Raw genomic sequence first — 9,153 nt, forward strand, 5'->3', positions numbered from 1 at the left:
CGTTATAATATACTGAAAGCGGAGTTCGGGGCGTAGCGAAATATATTTCGAAACAGCAGATAATAACGGAGAAGTCAGCCATGCGAGTTTCAGGCCAATTTGGTGACTGATTGCCCGTCGATGAGATGACATAGCGGACGGTTATAATATACTGAAAGCGGAGTTCGGGGCGCAGCGAAATATATTTCGAAACAGCAGAGAATAACGGAGAAGTCAGCCATGCGAGTTTCAGGCCAATTTGGCGACTGATTGCCCATCGATGAGATGACATAGCGGACGGTTATAATATACTGAAAGCGGAGTTTGGGCGTAGCGAAATACATTTCGAAACAGCAGAGAATAACGGAGAAGTCAGCCATGCGAGTTTCAGGCCAATTTGGTGACTGATTGCCCGTCGATGAGATGACAGCGGACGCGTTTCGTATGACAATTTAACTGGTGATAGTTGTGGAATATTATACAGAACTACTTTCTACTTTACAAAAACCGAATTGCAAATGTAATTAGTTCATCCACAATACTGTTCAGGTAGATTTTGAAGTAATTGCGAAACATTACCACTTCAGTAAGTACGGGAAATAGCCCAAATCTACTTGATTACCCCGAAAAAGTAGAAATATTCAACATATATAATATCTGAACAACGTGATGTGATAAAGCAAAAATAACGTCAGATTCGTATTCAGCGCCCCCAAATTAGGTATAATTGACCCGAAGAAGTCCTGGCGCAAAAATCCTGTAGATCAGCGTTATTGGTGCTGCGGCGTACGACGCCATCAAACCAGGAAATTGGCCCGTGAGCACATTCTAGTTTGAGACCTCTGCACTAGTGACTATAATGCGAACTCCGTAACAACTTGCTAAGAACCCAATATCGGGGCATTTTGCCTGGCCTTAACAATCCACCTTTGCTCGACTCGATCTTCTCCTTATTTGCTAACACATGTCACTTCATTAACGAAATATCTTTTACAAATTATACAGATGTTACCAAAATGAAACGATGAATGAAACGAAGAAAATATATACAGTCATGATAAAAGGTTAAAGAAAAGTTCACGGCTGAATTTTAGCAGCTAAGCAGTTTTTGCGGTAGCAAATGAAGTATGTCATCTCATCAGCCTTTTCATCGACTAGGCAGGACTTGTGGAACCATCTTCGACATTTCACACACATTATCTGCTGATCTTGGTCTTTACTACCTTTACATAAGCTGCTGTCGCAATTATCCCATTTCGATTTATTCATGACACCAATGGCAGATGAGGAATCGGCTAGCTCTGCATATGTAATATCACTTTCTGATATTGCATTCCAATCATCCAAAATACAACCGGATTCTGATTGCGTTTCGTCAGTCGGTCGACGGCCGGTTGGCAGTTGGTTCTCAGTTGACCGTTCTCGAATCCCTGCCAAGTAATCTACCCAGACTCGGCGCTTTCCCGACGGAAAATCACGCGCTAAAGGTAAATTATTTGTCACGCAATAAGCATTTGCTATCACATGTATGCCGCAGTCAAATGTGTTCTCCTGTTGTTTAACGTCCCTGCACAGAAAAAACTGCCAGTCGTCAATTGTGCATCTCACGTTCGCAACCCTGAAGCAAGCACTGATAATTTTGAATGAGTTGCGAAAAATACCCTCATATCTCGTCCGATTATGAGAGTCCATCACCAGTATAGTTTTGGTACTCAAGTTAACTACTGTCAGTATCCAGAGATTTGGAACATGCACTAGAAAAATGAAGAAGTCTTTTTTCGCTGCTTGGTGCTTACGCGCAAATCGGCATAGCGACGGCAAATTGTGATCTTGCTCAGTCCATTGATACCTGTACGAGGTGAAAAACAAAACCAAAGGTTTTTCGGTACAAAATGCTTCCATCGCTCGCTCTATTGTTTCATCATCTAGCCATTGCTCAGGTTTCAAGCATTGGCGTATCACATGCTGCGGATCTTTATCTACCTTTGACGACGAAAGCCAAGGGTAATCATTGAGGGCAGGCAGCTTCACAGAGTCGGTCGTCAAGTCCAATGGCGATGTTTCTTCATTGATTTCAGACATCTGCTCGTCGGATATCATTGATAGATCAGAAGGTAATAGCGGTTGTTTGGGTTGCTGTTTTCTTGGTGTTGAATGGTGAGCTGGTGTACTATTTACGGTATAGTCAAAATCTACCTGGCGAGGCCTTTTCCGACCGGACTTCCTGGTCCTACCCTTGCGATTTTTCAGGACATTACTCAAATTACAGGGGACCGCTTTCTGTGTGCTGTTGTCTTTTAATGACATCGCTACAGCTAGAATATGATAGCATATTGTTGTGCTTGGGCAAGTACATGAGGAAGGCTTTGGGAAATACCTGACGCAATGAACTTGACGTTGAGTCATTGAAGCAACGGTGAACACACCATTGGTCGACGAGAATCCAACCATATTATTTATCCCGCACCACCTCGCCATAGCGCGCTGGGAGAATCTTTGATTCAACTTATTGTTTGACCTGAAGAATTTTATCACATTTTGGTCATTGTTGATTTCACTTATGATATCGTGCTGCTTCGAAACATCTTCCGATACGCCCTGATATCCGCATTCTATATTATATAACCGTCCGCTATGTCTATTTCGCGGGGCCCCGAACTCCGCTTTCAGTATCCGTCCGCTTTGTCATCTCATCGACGGGCAATCAGTCGCCAAATTGGCCTTGAACTCGCATCACTGACTTCTCCGTTATTCTCCACTGCTTCGAAACATCTTCCGATACGCCCTGATATCCGCATTCTATATTATATAACCGTCCGCTATGTCTATTTCGCGGGGCCCCGAACTCCGCTTTCAGTATCCGTCCGCTATGTTATCTCATCGACGGGCAATCAGTCGCCAAATTGGCCTTGGACTCGCTTCGCTGACTTCTCCGTTATTCTCCACTGCTTCGAAACATCTTCCGATACGCCCTGATATCCGCATTCTATATTATATAACCGTCCGCTATGTTATTTCGCGGGGCCCCGAACTCCGCTTTCAGTATCCGTCCGCTATGTCATCTCATCGACGGGCAATCAGTCGCCAAATTGGCCTTGAACTCGCATGGCTGACTTCTCCGTTATTCTCCACTGCTTCGAAACATCTTCCGATAGCGGAGCCGCTATGTCTATTTCGCGGGGCCCCGAACTCCGCTTTCAGTATCCGTCCGATATGTTATCTCATCGACGGGCAATCAGTCGCCAAATTGGCCTTGGACTCGCTTCGCTGACTTCTCCGTTATTCTCCACTGCTTCGAAACATCTTCCGATACGCCCTGATATCCGCATTCTATATTATATAACCGTCCGCTATGTCTATTTCGCGGGGCCCCGAACTCCGCTTTCAGTATCCGTCCGCTATGTCATCTCATCGACGGGCAATCAGTCGCCAAATTGGCCTTGAACTCGCATGGCTGACTTCTCCGTTATTCTCCACTGCTTCGAAACATCTTCCGATAGCGGAGCCGCTATGTCTATTTCGCGGGGCCCCGAACTCCGCTTTCAGTATCCGTCCGCTATGTTATCTCATCGACGGGCAATCAGTCGCCAAATTGGCCTTGGACTCGCTTCGCTGACTTCTCCGTTATTCTCCACTGCTTCGAAACATCTTCCGATACGCCCTGATATCCGCATTCTATATTATATAACCGTCCGCTATGTCTATTTCGCGGGGCCCCGAACTCCGCTTTCAGTATCCGTCCGCTATGTCATCTCATCGACGGGCAATCAGTCGCCAAATTGGCCTTGAACTCGCATGGCTGACTTCTCCGTTATTCTCCACTGCTTCGAAACATCTTCCGATAGCGGAGCCGCTATGTCTATATCGCGGGGCCCCGAACTCCGCTTTCAGTATCCGTCCGCTATGTTATCTCATCAACGGGCAATCAGTCGCCAAATTGGCCTTGAACTCGCATGGCTGACTTCTCCGTTATTCTCCACTGCTTCGAAACATCTTCCGATAGCGGAGCCGCTATGTCTATTTCGCGGGGCCCCGAACTCCGCTTTCAGTATCCGTCCGCTATGTCATCTCATCGACGGGCAATCAGTCGCCAAATTGGCCTTGAACTCGCATCGCTGACTTCTCCGTTATTCTCCACTGCTTCGAAACATCTTCCGATACGCCCTGATATCCGCATTCTATATTATATAACCGTCCGCTATGTCTATTTCGCGGGGCCCCGAACTCCGCTTTCAGTATCCGTCCGCTTTGTCATCTCATCGACGGGCAATCAGTCGCCAAATTGGCCTTGAACTCGCATCACTGACTTCTCCGTTATTCTCCACTGCTTCGAAACATCTTCCGATACGCCCTGATATCCGCATTCTATATTATATAACCGTCCGCTATGTCTATTTCGCGGGGCCCCGAACTCCGCTTTCAGTATCCGTCCGCTATGTTATCTCATCGACGGGCAATCAGTCGCCAAATTGGCCTTGGACTCGCTTCGCTGACTTCTCCGTTATTCTCCACTGCTTCGAAACATCTTCCGATACGCCCTGATATCCGCATTCTATATTATATAACCGTCCGCTATGTTATTTCGCGGGGCCCCGAACTCCGCTTTCAGTATCCGTCCGCTATGTCATCTCATCGACGGGCAATCAGTCGCCAAATTGGCCTTGAACTCGCATGGCTGACTTCTCCGTTATTCTCCACTGCTTCGAAACATCTTCCGATAGCGGAGCCGCTATGTCTATTTCGCGGGGCCCCGAACTCCGCTTTCAGTATCCGTCCGCTATGTTATCTCATCGACGGCAATCAGTCGCCAAATTGGCCTTGGACTCGCTTCGCTGACTTCTCCGTTATTCTCCACTGCTTCGAAACATCTTCCGATACGCCCTGATATCCGCATTCTATATTATATAACCGTCCGCTATGTCTATTTCGCGGGGCCCCGAACTCCGCTTTCAGTATCCGTCCGCTATGTCATCTCATCGACGGGCAATCAGTCGCCAAATTGGCCTTGAACTCGCATGGCTGACTTCTCCGTTATTCTCCACTGCTTCGAAACATCTTCCGATAGCGGAGCCGCTATGTCTATATCGCGGGGCCCCGAACTCCGCTTTCAGTATCCGTCCGCTATGTTATCTCATCAACGGGCAATCAGTCGCCAAATTGGCCTTGAACTCGCATGGCTGACTTCTCCGTTATTCTCCACTGCTTCGAAACATCTTCCGATAGCGGAGCCGCTATGTCTATTTCGCGGGGCCCCGAACTCCGCTTTCAGTATCCGTCCGCTATGTCATCTCATCGACGGGCAATCAGTCGCCAAATTGGCCTTGAACTCGCATCGCTGACTTCTCCGTTATTCTCCACTGCTTCGAAACATCTTCCGATACGCCCTGATATCCGCATTCTATATTATATAACCGTCCGCTATGTCCATTTCGCGGGGTCCCGAACTCCGCTTTCAGTATCCGTCCGCTATGTCGCGCGTGTCTATAAAGGTTAATGACCGAAAGCTCCGCTCTCCGCTAGTTCCGCTGTCTCCGTCTTTTAGGAATCGGCATATTTTGCTCTCTCCGCCGTCTCCGTTGCTTCCGCGTTTTAGGGTCCGTTCTCCGCTGCCTCCGCTGTCTCCGCTGCCTCCGCTTCTCCGTCTTTTAGGGATGCCCGTCTGGCTAGCCAAATTCTCTGGGCCAACATAATCAAGCTGCGTTTGGTTTCAACGATTAATAATCTTGTCACTGGATTCGAGGTATAATTGCACTTAAATATCAAATTTTGCTCCATTAATCAACATCAAGTTGAAAATGTCCATTCTTGCACCAACTTTTATAAAATCATGAATCAGTGTTCTACAGGAATGTATCTATATGACTTATATACCTAGAAAATACAAGCATAAATATTATGATATACCGTAGGTATAGGGACCGGTAATTCAGATGTTTGAAGCGAATTATAGTGGTCTAATTTCACTAAATTAGAGCGAAATGCCAGCAAAATAATTGTAATCTAATTCGGAAAAACGGTTTAGCTCTAATTCTAACCTGGAAAAGCTGAAACTTTTCTATAGTTGTCTACACCTGTTTTGCAGAAAGTCAAACAGCTCTAGGCGTCATATACTACAGGCAATTCGAAATACCCCATAAGCTATATGCTACTGCATATATACCTTTAACCCGCTACCTCAGTCAGTCACAATTCCTATATATTTACGGCATTTACCATACAGAAAGAGCGAACTATGCCTGGCTGCGACCTGTTGCGCTTCAAATCTTTGTATGGCGCGATGACGTAAAATTTGAATCGCCGAAATATTCTAGAAGTCACGCATCGATAATCATATTCTAACAGTATATTCATATTTATTGACTCGAAGAACTTTTCGCGTGCCTCTTATCAAGAGCAACCGGCACGATAAAGGATACAGAACAGAGATGGATTGAAAACCAAATGGTGAATTGTGACGCAATAATGCAAATTTATAAATAACATGAATGGAAATTCAGCCATAGCAACAATGCAGCGTATATAGCAACAAGCAACTTGAAAAGTAGAGCGCGTGAGGTATAAAATACAAATACAATGAGACAATGCAGCAACAGAGAGGAAAAAATTGAACAAAACACGGACGAACAGCTAAGCAACGACAACTAGTGTGAAATTTTAAGATTATACAAAAATTCTTTCTGGCGACAAAGGACCGGGTTGTTTAGTTTGATGAAAGTGGATTCCAAAGCAGTTAAATGAAACATTGATCTACCCTTGGATAAAACTGAAAACATGTCGTCTGAATAGTTCAAGGCGCAGGACGGGTTGTCGATCAAATGCTGGCCAATTGAAGAACTGCTTGCCAACACTTGGCTGTACGATTGGGATTTTGATGCGTGTTTGCATTGCTGAGTGACACTTTCCGAATCAGGGGACTGCGATGCCGATCTTATCCTCTTAGGAACGTGCTGTTTGATACGCTCAAGCAAGCGTTGGGATGTGCGTCCCACGTACCGACTGTCACAGTGGCATTTGTATTCATATATTACCATACTTTGATGAAAAGCAGGCAGCACATCCTTTCGCGTGTTTGGCAAAATTTGTTTCGTTGTATACACAATCCTCGCATTAACAGTGTTGTAACACGATTCGACGCATGATCTGATTGATTTGGTGAATCTATTAGAAACAGAGCCAAGCCAAGGAAGGTGTATGTACACCGGGCATTTGTTAGGGCCGAAAACTGTAGGTTGTCTGAATTTGCGCATTTTCTCCGCAATAGCAGAGTCAATGATGCAATCGGGATATCCATTTTTGGACAGAATGGATCTAATCCAATCTAATTCTGTGGACAATTTGTCTTTAGAGCAAATCATAAGTGCTCGATGCACAAGGGTGGAGATCAAATTTAATTTACGCTTTTTCGGGCAAAAGGAGTTCCACCTAACATAATGACCGGTGAATGTTGGCTTCCGATAGACTGATGTGGTGAATTGGTGACCCGTTTTTTCCACCAATACATCAAGAAATGGTAGGGAACTATTTTGTTCTTTATCTACTGTGAATTTAAGGGATTGGTGCATTGAATTTAACGTATCGAAAAAGGCATCACACTGTCGCTCACTTTGAAAAACTACAAACGTATCATCAACGTATCGATAATACATAAGAGGTTGATCAGGGCCCGAGAATAACTTATTCTCATGGAACCCAACAAAAATATTCGCGAGGGTAGGTCCCAATGGTGAACCCATAGCAATGCCGTCAAATTGCTTATACATCATATCGTTGAAACTGAATTCAACCGACGACGTTGATATTTCAAGCAGCTCCAAGAAAATCTCCCGCGGAATTGGAGGAGGTTCAAGATCACCATTGTAAAGAGTGTCAGCGCAAATATTAAAAGTTTCAGTCAATGGCACATTAGTAAATAAACTAACAATATCAAATGAGCTCATATATACATCATTGGGATCAAGGCCGAAATTTCGAATTTTCTCAACAAATGTGAAGGAGTCACTTAAGCAATTATCTGAATAAAAAGACCGAACCGGTTCGATAATTGCGTTGAGCCATTTTGCTAAACTATGTTGTGCCGAACCAGACATAGAAAGAATCGGACGCAGTGGCGTGTTAGCTTTATGTATTTTCGGCAAGCCATACATACGCGGTCTTTGTGATCCACACGGTCTGATGAATTCATAGACTTCTTTTGGGATAACCTTCTGATTTTTAAGAGCTAATAGACGACGCTGTAGTTTACCCTCATTCTTTTTCGTATTATCATTCGAACTCGATGGTCCGAGGAAACTGAACTTGGAGGAATCTTGAAGAATGCTCTCCATCTTTTGGCAATAGTCTGCTTTGTTGAGAATGATTACTCCGTTACCTTTGTCCGGTTTTGTTATATAGATATTCTTGTTGGAGCGAAGTGATTTGATCGCTTGCCAACATTCCTTTGTCATTAACTCCAACAAGAATATCTATATAACAAAACCGGACAAAGGTAACGGAGTAATCATTCTCAACAAAGCAGACTATTGCCAAAAGATGGAGAGCATTCTTCAAGATTCCTCCAAGTTCAGTTTCCTCGGACCATCGAGTTCGAATGATAATACGAAAAAGAATGAGGGTAAACTACAGCGTCGTCTATTAGCTCTTAAAAATCAGAAGGTTATCCCAAAAGAAGTCTATGAATTCATCAGACCGTGTGGATCACAAAGACCGCGTATGTATGGCTTGCCGAAAATACATAAAGCTAACACGCCACTGCGTCCGATTCTTTCTATGTCTGGTTCGGCACAACATAGTTTAGCAAAATGGCTCAACGCAATTATCGAACCGGTTCGGTCTTTTTATTCAGATAATTGCTTAAGTGACTCCTTCACATTTGTTGAGAAAATTCGAAATTTCGGCCTTGATCCCAATGATGTATATATGAGCTCATTTGATATTGTTAGTTTATTTACTAATGTGCCATTGACTGAAACTTTTAATATTTGCGCTGACACTCTTTACAATGGTGATCTTGAACCTCCTCCAATTCCGCGGGAGATTTTCTTGGAGCTGCTTGAAATATCAACGTCGTCGGTTGAATTCAGTTTCAACGATATGATGTATAAGCAATTTGACGGCATTGCTATGGGTTCACCATTGGGACCTACCCTCGCGAATATTTTTGTTGGGTTCCATGAG

This window comes from Botryllus schlosseri, chromosome 12 (genome assembly GCF_051294905.1).
Source record: "Botryllus schlosseri isolate E-star chromosome 12, Bs_hap1, whole genome shotgun sequence".
In the NCBI taxonomy this organism is placed as follows: domain Eukaryota; kingdom Metazoa; phylum Chordata; class Ascidiacea; order Stolidobranchia; family Styelidae; genus Botryllus; species Botryllus schlosseri.